At 43.5% G+C, this 17,225-nt stretch overlaps 1 protein-coding gene across 1 annotated transcript in view; it reads right to left on the bottom strand.

Annotated features, from left to right (window-relative positions):
• Nucleotides 1–17,225, bottom strand: part of LOC126455500 (cytochrome P450 4c3) — a 295,097-nt gene that overhangs the window by 260,721 nt on the left and 17,151 nt on the right. The window lies entirely within an intron of this gene.

Genomic DNA, 17,225 nt, shown 5'->3' with positions numbered 1-17,225 from the left:
TTCTACTCCTTCCCCTACAACTGCATTCAAATCCCACATGACCGTTAGACCCTTCAGTATCGCCATATAATTTCTCTATCTCTCATCTTCAGCTTGCAACATCGGCATATATACTTGAACTATCATTGTCGTTGTTGGTTTGCTGTGGACTCTGATGAGAACAACCCTATCACTGAACTGTTTACAATAACCTACTCTATGCCCTACCTTCCTAATCTTAACGAATCCTACTCCCGTCATCATTTTCTGCTGCTGTTGGCATTAAGCCATAAATGTCTGACCAGAAACCCTCGTGTTCTTTCAATTTCACTTCACTGACGCCCACTATATCTAGACTGAGGCATAGTCTTTCTCTTTTCAGATCTTCTAGCTTCCCTACCGTGTTCAAGCTTCTGACATTCCACCCCCGACCCCTAGAATGTTATCCTTTCGTTGGTTATTCCATCTTTTTCCCATGGTCACGTCCCCTTGGCAGTCCGCCCTCGGAGATCCGAACTGGGGACTAGTCCCCAATCTTTTCCCATTGGAGAGCTCATTATGACACTTTTTCAATTACAGACCATATGCCCTGTGTCTAATGCAGTGATATCCATTTCCTCATGCCGTTGTTCATTGCTAATTCTTCCATCCTTTAGGGCAGTTACCCACCCGAAGGGCAAGAGAGAGTGCCCTGTACCTCTGTCCGCTCCTCCACGCTCTTTGACAAGGCCGTTGGCAGAATAAGGGGGAATTCTTATGCCGGAAGTCTTCGGCCAATCTTGATAATTTTTATTCAAAATTTAAGCACCAGAGGGGCTCTAATCTTTGACTGAAACGCTACCCATAGATCGTTTTGGGACATACTCCTTAGTATTGTCGACTGTTATGTGTCCGGATACTTTAGATCAATAGTGCATTTGATAGTGAGGAATTTCGGTACACCATTTCGTGTTAAGAGGGAACCTGATGGATTTGGAGGAAGTGTAGGAAACTATGAGTAATGGTCTGCCTTCTCCATGTTTGTTGGCTACTGCAAAACAGTAGATCCATACATTCAAGCCATATGGCTTTCAAGCAAGTAATTTCACGAGTAATGTAACACGTTGGATGTGCATTTCATCGAGCGCTTTCTCATTGACTGGCACAGCAGAGCCTGTCCTCTTATCTTTAAATGGCACTGCAGGGTAGTCAGCCGGTAGCCAGGGAAGAAGCGGACTGAGAAAGAGAGCGAGAGAGAGAGCAAACACTGGTAGTAGACTGGACTACCTGGGCGACGTCCGCCGTGTAGAGCATGACCCAGGGCGTGGTGCCGTGCCAGCCGCGGACCACGCCGCGTCGCGCATTCAGCAGCCACCCGGCACCCACCAAACGCGCGAACAGGTCTGCAAACCGGCGCACTGTGTAAATGCCTGCCCCGCACACAAGGCTCCCATTTGTGAGCCACTGAATGCGTACATACAAGCACACAGCGCACACACACACACACACACACACACACACACACACACAGCCCCCCCGCCCCCCCCCCCCACACACATACACACAAACTGTGGACTGAGAGACAGGATGTGTACGTCAGACAAAGATGAGGAGCAGGGAACAGGGGGAGGAGGAATGGGATGGCGAGTGAGGGTGAAATGCAGTGGGTGGTAAGATGAGATGGAGTGTTAGCGAGGGTTATTATGGCTCTGAGGTTCAAATGGCTCAAATGGCTCTGAGCACTATGCGACTTAACTTCTGAGGTCATCAGTCGCCTAGAACTTCGAACTAATTAAACCTAACTAACCTAAGGACATCACACACATACATGCCCGAGGCAGGTTTCGAACCTGCGATCGGAGTGGTCGCTCGGCTCCAGACTGTAGCGCCTAGAACCGCACGGCCGCTCCGGCCAGCTGAGGGTTGTTATCAGATAAACACGGGACTGAATAATGATGTTGACGGGAAGCATTCGTGAGGCAGGGAGGCTGGTGGGAGAGAGGTATGGTGGATGTGAAGAGGGAAGAGAGTTATACGGGTAAGAGAAAGATGGGTCAGAGAAAGAGTTTGAGGGGATAAAAATGTGAGTGTAACACTTGGAGAAAGGCATTGGAGAGAATACGGAGAGAGAGGGGTATAAATACGTAGTGCACTGAAGAAGGAGGATCGTAGGACGGGCAGAAAGGAAGTGAAAGGGGAAGAAAGAGGAATTGGGAGAATGATAGGGGAAAGAAATGGAGGGGAAGGAACGGCAGGGTTGGAAGGAATGAGAAAGCTGTGAGGGGAGCGGGAAAGAAAAATCGCCGCGCGGGATTAGCCGAGCGGGCTAAGGCGCTGCAGTCATGGACTGTGCTGCTGGTCCCGACGGAGGTTCGAGTCTTCCCTCGGGCATGGGTGTGTGTGTGTGTGTTTATCCTTAGGATAATTTAGGTTAAGTAGTATGTAAGCTTAGGGACTGATGACCTTAGCAGTTAAGTCCCATAAGATTTCACACACGCCAACAAAGAAAAATCATGGAGGGTTTTGAGGACGTTTAGCCACTGACGGAAACTGTAAACGTTACACAATGAACACACTGATCGAATGCTATCTGAATCACACGCCAGTATAACTATACATATGGGTTGCCTTGATTAAAATTTCAGCGAGCTTAATTTGAGCACAGAAAAAAGCCATTCCTCTGTGCCCTCGGTGGCTCAGATGGATAGAGTGTCTGCCATGTAAGCAGGAGATCCCAGGTTCGAGTCCCGGTTGGGGCAAACATTTTCAACTGTCCCCGTTGATGTATATCAACGTCTGTGGACACTTGGAGGTCTTGATTTAATTATCATGACATACAAATTTCCAATCAGAGTGCGTGGGATAATCACGAGAGTGGTCCTGTTACCACACAAAATCACAACTCAGACAGTAATTGCAGGTGTAGGTCCAGTTTGTTTAGCACGCAGACAGGTTCGTTACGGTTCCTCAACTGGCCTCCATCTAACCAATATATGGCCATCAATGACACCAAGCCAGAACCAGCTTTCATCAGAAAACACGACTCCATCCACCCCTCCAATGAGCTCTCGTTAAACACCGCAGAAGTCGCAAATGGCGGTGGTTTGCATTCAGTGTAATGCACAGTACAAGGCGTCTGGCACAGAACTACCCTTCAAGTAATCTATTTGTAACAATTTTTTGTGTCACTGTGGTTGCAACTGCAGCTCAAATTGCTGCTGGTGATGCAGTACGATGTGCCAGATCCATACACCGAACACTGTGGTCTTCCCTCTCGGTAGTGCATCGAGGCCGTCCGGAGCCCGGTCATCTTGCGACCCTACCTTCTCGTCCCCACCGATGTCAGCAATCGTGTACACTGGCCACATTCCTGTCAAGTCTTTTAGCAGTATCGCAGAAGGAACATCCAACTTCTCGTAGCCCTATTACACAATCTCGTTCAAATGCACCGGCCGGCGGAGACTAACATTCACGACGCTTACAATGTATATTTAAAGCAAGCCTTATTTGCATCGCTACTAGCGCCACTCTTACGCGACTGGAGTGAAAACTATAATAGCATGAAACTTCCTGGCAGATTAAAACTGTGTGCTGGACCGAGACTCGAACTCGAGACCTTTGCCTTTCGCGGGTAAGTGCTCTACAAAATGAGCTACCCAAGCACGACTCATGACCCGCCCCCGCAGCTTCAATTCTGCCAGTACCTTGTCTCCTACTTTCCAAACTTCACAGAAACTCTTCTGCGAAGCTTGCAGCACTAGCACTCCTTGCAGAACTAGCACTCCAGGAGAACTGCTGTGAAGTTTGGAAAGTAGGAGACGAGGTACTGGCAGAATTGAAGCTGTGGTGACGGGTCGTGAGTCGTGCTTGGGTAGCTAAGTTGGTAGAGCACTTGGCCGCGAAAGGCAAAGTTGCCGAGTTCGAGTCTCGGTCCGGCACACAGTTTTAATATGCAAGTAAGTTTCATATCAGCGCACACTCCACTGCAGAGTGACAATCTCATTCTGTAATAGACATCTCTTTCAAATGTAGAAACCCGCCTACCACCTTTCGTTACACTTCGCAAGTCCTTCTTAGTGTTGCAGTTTTTTTTTCAGTACCGCAGTCGGTTAAAATGAAACCCTTATAGGATCACTTCGTTGTCCATCTGGCCATCCGTCTATTAAGATCCCTTTTTCTGAGGAACGACTAGAGTTATCAAGATGAAATTTCTGCTAAGTATTGAAGTCTATACGGCCCTGCCGCAGTGGTAACACCGGTTCCCGTCAGATCATCGAAGTTAAGCGATGTCGGTCTGGGCTAGCACTTGGATGCTGGTAAGCGGGGTGCACTCAGCCCTCGTGAGGTAAGAGCTACTTGTTTGAGAAGTAGCGGCTGCGGTCACGAAAACTGACAACGGCCGGGAGAGCGGTGTGGTGACCACATGCCCCTCGATATCCGCATCCAGTGACGCCTGTGGTTGAGGGCGACACGGCGGCCGGTCGGTGCCGTTGGGCCTTCATGGCCTGATCGGACGGAGTTTAGTTTTATTGAAGTCTATGGTCCACTTTCGGTGTAAAAATATGATCATGTAAGTCAATGCAACAAAAATATACTGCCATATACGTTACATATTTTGATAATCGCAAACTCACTGATCTAATCCTACAGATGAACTGTCTATATACGTCATTAAACTTGTACGAAATTCTCGGAGCACGAATCCTCTCCGCACTTGTCCGTTTTATTTACTTTTATCATCTTCCCACATTCATTTTCAACCATATGGACACAAGAAGCATCTTAGTCCCAGAATATTTTTTAAGATAATAGTTCATATGAGTGACAGTTTGGTTAGAATTTCACTAGATGTTTCAAATTCGCCCCTCCCTAAAAATCACTCTCATTCCTAAGTATGCTAAGAAACCTGTTTCTACTACAGTACTATTTTTTTAGGTAATACGTCACATGTTCAGAGTTTGATTGAAATTATCTCTGGTGTTCTGAACTTTCGATTATTTTTACATGTCACTCAGATCGTAGCCTCTTACGCACACCTAGGGCCTAAAGATGTCTTGACATGTTTTTTTTTTTTTTTTTTTGTCGTACGTATACTAAGTCTGGTTGAATTAGTTCCAGGGTTTCCAGAGATTTCACCCCACCCTTAGAGGTCTTCTAGCTAATGAGTCATATGTGTAACATATTAAACTGAAAGTACTCCAGGTATTTCAGAGTTATACTGAAATTCATACACACATAATGACACCATTATTCAATCAGTCATCTAATTTATAAAATATGTTTTCCTTAAAAATTTCTCATAATGTAACTTGTAAGGTGTCAGGCAAATCCAACACCTTCCATGAAAATCCTGACATGATAGCAAATCTGGCAGTATGTCATATAGCTCCGAATAAATCCTGACTTTAAATTAACCAAAGTAATACGATCAACGAGTGAGCAAATGGAATACCACAGACTAACACAAGAACGCCTAAATGCATGTCATACCTTCCCACTGTGAAACAGACGCAGTTCCGATTGGAGAAACGAGAACAGAAACCGAGAGCACAGTCGTGTAAGCTAGAAGGCCCTACGATAAGGGACGGACAACCACATCGCCGGCCGACCGCCAAGACCACCCCCCAGCCCATGTTAAAAGCTAGAGCCCTCCAGAAGAACAGTATAGATCTTACGATAACACTAAAAGGGCCACACGAGCTGCAAGTTTTAGAGTGAGACTATACGCGTCTCTGTTACGTTGCAAACATTAAAAACATTGCCCCACCATGAAAAGTATAACGTTTCTCATTGGATAGACAGAATTTTTGTAGGCAGAGGTTAAGGTTAACATTGACACCCTGATTGGTCAGTTGAAAACACAGCCAGATACCTTTTCTTAAACCAACTTCGGTAAATTGAAGTAAAGAGAAATTCCTGAGAGTTGCTTCCAAGACGGCGAGGCGCGTGGAGCTGCGCCGCCCGCCGCCCCCTGATGCCGACTAACCAACGACAAGGTAATGAACACACGGAATGCCGCATAAGAGCGCATATGGCTTCACTCAGAACTGCAGAAGTCTCATCTGTTACATCCCCTTTTTGCGTAATACTCGTGTCGATCGTCAATTAAACTTCGTGGTATTCACATTTGCTACTAGAAGTTAAAATCTGAAACGCGATGATTTTTCTGTTATATAATTACTGAGAAGCCACATCAGCTACTGTAATTTACGACAAGTTAAATAAGTAATTGAAGATAATTGAGGGTCACTGTAGACCATTTTGATAGTTTTCTCTTTTATGAAACTTAACTTAAACCTAGATTATAGATGTGATATGGCATAGGTCATCCTTCGAGCCATTGTAGAACTTGTAAACCCACTCAGGGAATATTCGTTCACATTTTTATTGAACGCAGTTGGTTTTTTATCATCCTGTATTAAAATATTTCCTTTTTTTACTAGTGCAATTTATAAACAATGTTTTGTGAGTAGAATAAAAATTCCAGTGGTAAACTTAACTGCTTTTTCGACGTTATTTTACCAGCTAACTAAAAATAGGAAAGCCTTGAACCCCTTCCACTAAATTTAGTTAGTATTAAGATTCTTTTACAGGGAGTGCAGTGGAGCTGACGCTGAAATCATTAAGTACTTGATTATATCATCGCTAGTCTCACTGAACTCTTCTGAACTCTACATGTCACGTGTGGTCTGGCGTCTCCTTACCAGCAACAGGTCCCAGGTTCAAACTAGTCAATTCCCTAAAGAACACGCTCAGAGCGTTGTTGCGCGAAAGTGGTAGCGAGACACGTCTTAGAACAAACAGACACCACGCAGAATGTTAGAAACTCTGATAACGAAATAAATGTCGGATGAACAGCCTGGTATGAGTGTGCATAGGACACAATATTTCGGCAATCGACCACGTTGCCATCATCAGGTGCGCTGATGTATTGACCGGCGGTGGGATGGCGCCATGTATATGTAGGACAATCGCTCACCCGCCCCTCTCTCAGGCCTATGCACACTCATATCAGGCTGTTCACCCGAGATTTATTTCGTCATAAAATACGCCTCGAGAAATCGAAGAATCACATAACTGTGATATGCAAAGACTATATGCAAACTGTGATAAATGTGATGTTGGAGTGCTATTGTGTGTTTGTAAGACATCGAGTGGTAATGTGCGTTTCTAACTTATGTTAAAGAAATATGTGAAATGTGTAATTTGCTAAGGAATATTTTGTCCTAGATTACAGAAATGAATACGTTCGTATATGTAACTTTATATATTGGTACAAATTGACACTTGTATAAAATAGTACACGCTTAGAATCATGTGTAGGGCATGTGTTATGTAAAAGATGCTTTTGTACTGTACGGAAGTTACTGTGGGAAGTGTGAAAGGTGGCTTGGGCTTTTGGCGCACTGCCTGTAGATCGAGCGGGAACGAGAAGACACAGTCTGTAGGCAGCAGTGAAAGAGGCAACACTCGGACGGAGTGCCTGGAAACTGTTGTACAATAGTCCCAGATGACGACTGCTGAATTATTACTGCTTTGGTTTAAGTTGTTGGGATATGTTATGGACGTTAAAACGACGCCAAGAATAATTAATTAGCCCATGCTTCAAGAAACTTGTACGCCGTACCATGGGTAGTGTAGCTTCTATTACTATCTGTGACACCAAGCGACTACAGCCAACAGGTTACGAACTGTATAATTAGATTTGTAAAAGCAGGAACCATTAATTCAAAATTAACTTTTTTGAATAATTGTTGTGTTAAATATAAATTTTGGTTCACCCTGTTATTTTATTCGTAATCATTCACCTATGTAGCGTTCTTTCCTGGTGTTTGATTATTTCAAGTAAAGCTTTTATAAAAACTTTTGAAGTGTTTCATTCAGTATCTATAAACACTAATTTTCATCTTTGAATAAACGGCCAAAAATAATTGTTGCAGACTAATTTTTAACGTGCATGTAAAAGCACTGCATGATTTACGTAGTAGAAGTGATGAAATTTTGCTTAAGTACTGAAGTAGATGTTCTCAGACAAATTTAACGAGTTTAATATTCTTACTCTCTTTGTGGCAATAAGTAAAGTGAAAGTGAGTAAATAAGTTCTGAGTAAAGTGAACATAAAACTCTTTCAGATACAAATGAAATTCAGTAAAGTACACAGAGTTATAAAAAGAAAATTGCTTAAGTGGGCCAGTAACACTAAAGTAGAGTTGCATAAAAATACTGAATGACAATATAGAATGACCACATCCTACCTTTGGCTTCTGACAGATCGTTTGTTAAGAGAAATATATAAATAAAGTGTGTTACTAAATTGAAATGTATAAATCATGCCCTTAGAGTATTTAAGTATTCAATTTGTTAGTCATATAAAATGCAAACAGATGGTCCCCCTAGTATTGATTAAACATTCGTGGGCTTTCTAGATACATATGTATGTGGGTGTAGTAGCTAAAAGATTCCTGTATCTTTCTCAGAACCGTTACCTGAAAAGTTATATTTACTTGTGAAGTTGTGTTAGGGAACAGAAGGCAAGTAGGCAAAATTTCATTCTTCTACTTTTATGAAAGTTGATAAGCTGGCGACCGTAAATCCATTAGATGAACTATGTACAGAAAGGTCCTAAATTCAGAGTTACTTCAATTTTATTGCGTTTCTTTCTAACAGCTAGAAAACTCTTAGGAAAAGAACTAATTGTCTGATTTCCAATTTCTTTAGTCATACATCTCGGTAAAATCCTGTAAAAGGGGTAACATTATACAACTGTTCTGGAAAGGAGTCACGTTTATGAAGTATATACTATATGCGCAGATCGCCGTATAATAGTGTTATACATGGCTTTTCCCGTAACAGGACTATTTGTTCTGTTAGGGGCACAGTGTTGTAACATGTATAAGCGCATGCACGATTTCACTAAACAGTGATTTAGACATTTAATACGGTTTCATTCCCATGGACATCTAATAGTTTGTTTATTACACTACGTATGTGCCAGCTGGGCTAAACTTCGTTTATTTTTGATAATTTCTAGGTGAATTTTTTTACCTTTTTGCAGCTATTACTGTATCGTCATAGCATTTGTATAGTTATGTCAACCTCAACGAACACTGAGACACTTCAAGTGCTCTCAGCATTGTTGTGTGCTTTAGAAAGTAAGATTAGGGACGACAAGACCCGTTCATCAGCCGTGCAAAGCTTAGTCCACTTCACATGAGCACCAGAAGCGCCTTACATCACACTGCAGGGATACTAGACAGACTTTTCCTTCTTCACCAGCTTAAAACGGTTTCGTCTTACACAAACAGAATCCGGAGAGGAGCAAATACCCTCAGTCACGCTGACCTGACGATATTTGGCAAGAGACAGTGCAGCGACATGTCTCCACCAAAGTAGGCCAGTGGACAGACTGACTACCTTTCGCCCTGTGCGCTGTTGGTGAGAAATGAACTGTGATATATAAATGAAGACGTGTAAGTTTAAGATCTGTTGTATTTACTCTGACAAAAATTATTCTGACTCTACGCGGGGGAAGGTGTACATTACATTAGTGAGAATGATTCCACATAGAGACAGAATCCGGTAATTTGTCAGCTTATTCATCGTATCATAAAATGCCCTCTTCTGCGTTTTACAAGGTGTACCGTGTCAAATATTCTGTAAACAGTTCAACATATGCGAGCGAGGCTAGCACCAAGTGAGCATGCATTAAGAGACTTGTACAATACTGGTCATTAAAATTGCTACACCACGAAGATGACTTGCTACAGACGCGAAATTTAACCGACAGGATGAAGATGCTGTGATATGCAAATGATTAGTTTTTCAGAGCATTCACACAAGGTTGGCGCCGGTGGTGATACCTACAATGTGTTGACATGAGGAAAGTTTTCTAACGATTTCTCATACACAAACAGCAGCTGACCGGCGTTGCCTGGTGAAACGTTGTTTTCGTGCCTCGTGTAAGGAGGAGAAATGAGTACCATCACGTTTCCGAGTTTGATAAAGGTCGGATTGTAGCCTATCGCGATTGCGGTTTATCGTAGCGCGACATTGCTGCTCGCGTTGGTAGAGATCCAATGACTGTTAGCAGAATATGGAATCGGTGGGTTCAGGAGGGTAATACGGAACGCCGTGCTGGATCTCAACGGCCGCGTATCGCTAGCAGTCGAGATGACAGGCATCTTATCCGCATGGCTGTAACGGATCGTGCAGCCACGTCTCGATCGCTGAGTCAACAGATGGGGACGTTTGCAAGACACCAACCATCGGCACGAACAGTTCGACGACGTTTGCAGCAGCATGAACTATCAACTCTGAGACCATGGGTGCAGTTACCCTTGACGCTCCATTACAGACAGGAGCGCCTGCGATGCTGTACTCAACGACGAACCTGAGTGCACGAATGGCAAAACGTTAATGGGTGCAGTTACCCTTGACGCTCCATTACAGACAGGAGCGCCTGCGATGCTGTACTCAACGACGAACCTGAGTGCACGAATGGCAAAACGTTATTTTTTCGGATGAATCCAGGTTCTGTTTACAGCATCATGATGATCGCATCCGTGTTTGGCGACATCGCAGTGAACGCACATTGGAAGCGTGTATTCGTCATCGCCATACTGGCGTATCACCCGGCGTGATGGTATGGGGTGCCATTGGTTACACGTCTCGGTCACCTCTTGTTCGCATTGACGGCACTTTGAACAGTGGACGTTACATTTCAGATGTGTTACGACCCGTGGCTCTACCCTTCATTAGATCCCTGCGAAACCCTACATTTCAGCAGGATAATGCACGACCGTCTGTTGCAGGTCCTGTACAGGCCTTTCTGCATACAGAAAATGTTCGAATGCTGCCCTGGCCAGCACATTCTCCACATCTGTCACCAACGGAAAACGTCTGGTCAATGGTGGCCGAGCAACTGTCTCGTCGCAATACGCCAGTCACTACTTTTGATGAACTGTGGTATCGTGTTGAATCTGCATGGGCAGCTGTACCTGTACACGCCATCCAAGCTCTGTTTGACTCAATGCCCAGGCGTATCAAGGCCGTTATTACGGCCAGAGGTGGTTGTTCTGGGTACTGATTCCTCAGGATCTATGGACCCAAATTGCGTGAAAATGTAATCACATGTCAGTTCTAGTATAATATATTTGACCCGTTTATCATTTGCATTTATTCATGGTGTAGCAATTTTAATCGACAGTTCAAATAAAATGTGTGTGAAATCTTATGGGACTTAACTGCTAAGGTCATCAGTCCCTAAGCTTACACACTACTTAACCTCAATTATCATAAGGACAAACACAGACACCCATGCCCTAGGGAGGACTCGTACCTCCGCCGGGACCAGCCGAACCGTCCATGACTGCAGCACCTGAGACCGCTCGGCTAATCGCACGCGGCTTTAATGGCCAGTAGTGTATTTAATTGTAGTAACCTAATGTTAGCAGTCATAGAGAAAGTTTCAGATCCAGGGACTGTGAAAACGAAGGAGAAATACGGCATAGTGGATCGTATCTGAACAACCTTCGTTTTCTGGATTGTTTGTGGAACAAAATACACTGACGGAAAAGAAACCGCAGCACCAAGTGGAGTTGTGTGACATGAACGAAAATTTGTAGGTGTGTTTCTACATCTGAAAGATGATGTCTATTTAAATTTCGCGCCATTCGTAAAGAGTAGCGTTAGTAGTGCCACTATGACGTTGCAGATAAGGTTTACTTTAAGTACACGCCGTAACGCTCGTGAGGGTTAGTTTCCTTTGAGATTGGACGTGGTGAAATGATGTCAGTCAAGAATTCCTTTAAGGTGACAGAGACGCCATTACCAATAACTTATTGAGTTTGAACGAGATCGTGTAATAGGGCTACGAGAAGTTGGATGTTCCTTCTGCGATATTACTGAAAGACTTGGCAGGAATGTGACCACTGTACATGATTGCTGGCAGGGGTGGTCACGAGGATGTACGGTCTCAAGAAGTCTGGAATCCGGACGGCCACGTGGCACTACCGAGAGGAAGGACCATCGTATTCGGTGTATAGGTCTGGCGCATCTGATCAGCAGCTGATACCACAGTGACACAGTGATCTGTTACAAGTCGGTTACTTGAAAGACAGCTTCGAGCCAGACGCCCTGTAGCGTCCATGTCACTGACAACAAGTCACCGCCATTTGCGACTTCAGTGGTATCAAGCGAGAGCTCATTGGAGGGCAGGGCGGAGGTCTGCTGTGTTTTCTGATGAAAGCTGGTTCTGGTTTAAATGGCTCTGAGCACTATGGTACTTAACTTCTGAGGTCATCAGTCCCCTAGAACTTAGAACTACTTAAACCTAACTAACTTATGGACATCACACACATCCATGCCCGAGGCAGGATTCGAACCTGCGACCGTAGCGGTCGCGCAGTTCCATCCAGACTGTAGCGCCTAGAACCGCTCGGCCGCTCTGGCCGGCAAAGCTGGTTCTGCCTCGGTGCCAGCGTTGGCCGTGTGTTGGTTAGAACGAGACCAGTCGAGGGCCTGTAACCAATCCGTCTGTGTTCTAGTCACACTGAACCCATACTTGGAGTTATGGTCTGGGGTGCGATTTCGTATGACAGCAGGAGCACTCTTGCGTTTATCCCACGCACGTTGACTGAAAATTTGTACATCTATCTGTTGACTCGACCTGGTGTCCTATCACTCATGAACAGTATTCCAGGAGATGTTTTCCAACAGGATAACTCTCGGCCACATATCGCTGTTGTAGCTCAACATACTCTACAGAGTGTCGGCATGTTGCTTTCGCCTGCACGATCACCATCTGCCTCCATTCGAGCACATATGAGACATCATCGGATGACAACTTCACCGTCATCCACAATGAGCATTAACTAACCCTGTCGTGACCGACCAAATGCAGCAGGCATGGATTTACATCACACAAACTGACACCCGACTCCTGTACAACCCAATACATGGATGTCTGCATGCTTGCATTCAACGTTCTAGTGGTTCCACCTTTTATTAATGTACCAATATTTCCCATATGCAATGTCCACTCCCGGTAGCTGAATGGTCAGCGTGACGGATTGTCAATCCTCTGGGCCCGGGTTCGATTCCGGCTGGGTCGGGGAATTTTCTCCGCCCTGGGACTGGGTGTTGTGCTGTTCTCATCATCATCCTATCATCCTCATCGACTGCAGGTCGACGAAGTGGCGTCACCCTGAAAGACCGGCACCCGGCGAACGGTCTGCCCGACGCGGAGCCCTAGCCATACGATAAAATAAAATAAATAAAACATATCCAACAGCTTATCTCGCACTTACATTAACCTCTGATATTGCTTTGTTTATAAGTTAAATATGTTACATAGACAAAAATATTCCCAAAATTTTATTATTCTATATTAATTACTTTTTGGCGTTGCGATTTCTTTTTCCACCAGTGTATAACAACATATTTATGTGTCACGACCCGCTTCGGCCCAAAGAACAATTCTCATGTGATCATAAATTATTTAAAGTAACAAATGTATTGTTTCGAATCTATCAGTGCTCTATCCTCTATTCATCCAAATACTTCGCTTACACTTAGAGATATCTGACATTATTTAATTGTGGGACTATAGTGGACATTATTATGTTATTAGTTTCATCGATTATTGTCTCCCGTGGTAGAACCGGAAATATTCTAATGCTGTTTAAGAGGGTGCGCTAGGACCTCTCATGTCGACTTACACCTGCCTTGAGATTACTGACTTTCAGCTACTATGAGTTTTGACATGGTACAGTATTAACAAACGATTACGGTATAAGTAATGCTAATTCACATTTGTAAATGTAACTAACAACATACAAACATAACTGTAACAAAAAAAGAAGAAAAGAAATTAAATAATGTCGACACATACGTTGAACCCATAACCTTTTCAACTACATTCTCTGATTCCACATTCCACAGCGTTTTTTTACAAGTGGACACCTGACAGATTGGTCTTGTACACTCCCCAAGCCAATCTCCGTGTCATTATTACTTGCTCCCTTTCCTCTTCATTTCGCTTATTCGCAGCGGGAACGCCGATGCCTCCTGGTCTCACTTATGCAGTCGAATACGTTCTCCTGATCCAACAACAATGTTTCACATTCGCTACAATCTTTCGTGATACGGAAATTCACTGAATGACAGAAGCAGGTACAGAACATGGTACAGTTTCTTTATGAAGAAGATTATGAAGAAGAGGAAAGGGTTACTGAAAAGATAAGGCATAAGCAACGCTTTCGCAGACAGTGCGCGTACCACTTACGGTAAGAATTAAGGCAGTGTCGGGAACGAAAGAAAAGAACTGCGTGACAAGACAAACGGTTTGAATAGTCTTACAGGGTATCGTAAACCTTTCAGTCAAAATTATGCAATTCGTAGATACTCTTAAACTGAATATTTTGCGATACCAAACTAACGGCAGGAAATTTCAAGCGGCACCAGTCTCTAATGAACAAATGTGTAGGGGGAAGTGTTTGTAAAAACTGCTTGTATTTCATAATGGTAACTGCCTCCCCCATCCACGTTGGTAGTATTAGCTTAAAAAATAATACACAATATTTTGTGACGTGCCAAAAAGAAAGACACGAAAATTAGGGTTTAAATTTCGTCGACGACAAGTTCATTAGTGGGGGAGCACAAATTCGGATACTGGAAGGATAGGGGAGGAAATCGACCTTGGCCTTTGTAAGGAACCATACCTGCGTTCATTTTAAGCGATTTGGGGAAGTCAGTCAAAACCTATATTAAGAGGATGAACGACCAGGGATTTACAACCCCTCCCCAATGGAGGCTTCAGAAGAAGGAAATGGGCCTGTTGAACTGCCACCAGTTGAAGGTGACAGTGAAGGTGCCACATGTGTGCTACTGCTAAAGACTGAATATCCTTCCTCATTCTTTGAATGCTGTAATTTATGACTGCAGTTATCTGTCACCTTATTTATGTCATCTCATTGTAAGCTAGCGATTTTTGTTACTGTTTCTGTGGAATAAAAACTAATAATAAAAAAAGTCCACCCCGAATCCATTATTTGTTGCCGACGACGGAGCAGTAATAGTTATTACACGAATCCGTAGAATCGCCTTTAATGCATGATGCAGTGCCTGAAATGCCGAATGAATTTACTGAGATTAGCATCAGTATTAATTATAATATTGTAATTTATAACGAATTTTTGACGGTAGATAGAATATTATCACATATTGGGTCGATCAAGTCACAAGTTGTCGAAAGAGAATTTTTTTGCACAGTAGTATTTGAGGATATGGTGCTGGATCGTTTCGCAGAAGATTCGCAACACTTCGACAACTCGAAGAATACAGCGTGGAGTGCAAAAATGGGGCAGTAATTACTCTTCTATACTAAACATCCTGTGCTAGGAATGAGACCAAATAATTCTGAAGTAATCTGAGTCTATGAATCAGTCACCGCAGTACTGCAGCGTCGACGAATTCCCACGGAAGGGGTCTCTTCCAAAAGTCGACAAGCCTTCAACTAACATAGTAGCCATGCCTAGGATGGCGAAGTTCCATCGCCACGCTCATCTCAGCACACCAGTTGTGGGTTGGAATTTTACAAGATCAACTATTCGGATTTTTTTGCTCCAGTTACGATTGAGTGGTACAATCGTGCTGTGCCGTCACGGGTACTGGAGACTGTAGATGTAGCTATTCGTGAGTGGCTATTGTTTCTTCGTGGCTGAGCACCATCACTCTACGACACGACGTCTCTGAATACCTGAAAGACAGATTCCCTCCACGTTGGGTCGGGAGGGGTGTCCCACGACCAGCACAATCGACGGATCTCACTTCTAAGAATTTTTCAACGGGGTTTCATGAAGTCTTTGCTGTTTGAAATCTCTGTAAAGGCGAGGAGATACTGGCTGTTACGGTCCTCTTTGTTTGCCTCGCGGTATAAAAGACAATGGGGATATTTGAGACAGTGCGACAAAATTCTGTATGCCATTATAGCGCATACGCTGTGACTGGCGGTACTGTTGCTAAGAACTTAAATTGTTGCTGTCAGCAGTGAGTGGTTTATGTCAACAAAATACTAGATACTTTCCGACAACTAATTCCTTATGTCGAAGTACTCAGTTTAGGTCTGCCTACCAGTTGTTCTAGTGCGAACAGTTCTAATGTTTGGAGTCCTCATCTAATAAGTATGACAACAGGTATCAAAAGAATTCAGAGACGCACTGCTAGGATGGTGACATGTCGGCTCTGTTTTTTATTTTGTGTAGACTGTCTTCTGAACTGTTAGATGCGGCCCGCCACGATTTCCTCTTCTGCGGCAACCTCTTCATATCAGAATAGCACTTGCAACCTTCGCCCTCAATTATTTGCTGGATGTATTCCAGTCTCTGTCTTCCTTTACATTTTTTACCTTCTACCTCTATCTCTAGTACCATGGACGTTACTTCCTGACTTAAGAGATCACCTTTGATCTCGTCTCTTCTTCTTGTCAGTGTTTTCCGTATATGCTTTTCCTTTCCGATTCTGCTCAGAAACTCCTCATTCTTTACCTTATCAGTCTACCTAATATTCGTGTCTAGCATGACATCCCAAATGCTTCGATTCTCTTCTTTTCTGGTTTTTCCACAGTCCATGTTTATCTAGCTTACAATGCTGTGCGCCAAACGTACGTTCTCAGAAATTTCTTCATCAAGTTAAGGCTTATGTTTGATACTAGCACACTTCTCTTGGACGGCAATACCCTTTTTGCCAATCCAACTCTGCTAGTTATAAGTTTCCTTTAATTTGCGTCTACGGCCACAATCTTTTTGTTTAACAGATTACCGGTTTCGGTCTTTAATGACCATCATCAGGTCTGCAGCAAAAAGTGGGAAAAATATAAATACACTCGCAAACTGTATACAACTTAAGAACAAAACATAGACCACACTGAAAAGTAGTACTGACAAAATTTACATTTGTGCGCTTTAAATATGCAATTTATATCCTACTTGCTACTTCCGTCATGGGTTATTTTGCTGCCCAAGTAGCAGAATTCCTTAACCTCAACTACTTCGTGATCACCAATCCTGATTTTGAGTTTCTCGCTGTTCTCATTTATGCTATTTCTCCTTACTTTCGTCTTATTTAAAACCAAACTGATCATCATCTAACATATCCTGTTTTCTTTTCAGTTCTTCTGTATATTATTCTTGGCAGCAACTTGGATGCATGAGCTGTTAAGCTGATTGTGCGGTAATTTTCGCTCTCGTCAGTTCTTGCCATCTTTGGAA

This window comes from Schistocerca serialis, chromosome 1 (assembly GCF_023864345.2).
Source record: "Schistocerca serialis cubense isolate TAMUIC-IGC-003099 chromosome 1, iqSchSeri2.2, whole genome shotgun sequence".
Lineage (NCBI taxonomy): Eukaryota > Metazoa > Arthropoda > Insecta > Orthoptera > Acrididae > Schistocerca > Schistocerca serialis.
Note: the sequence above shows the minus strand (reverse complement) of the source record. Positions and strands in the feature narration are given on the sequence as shown.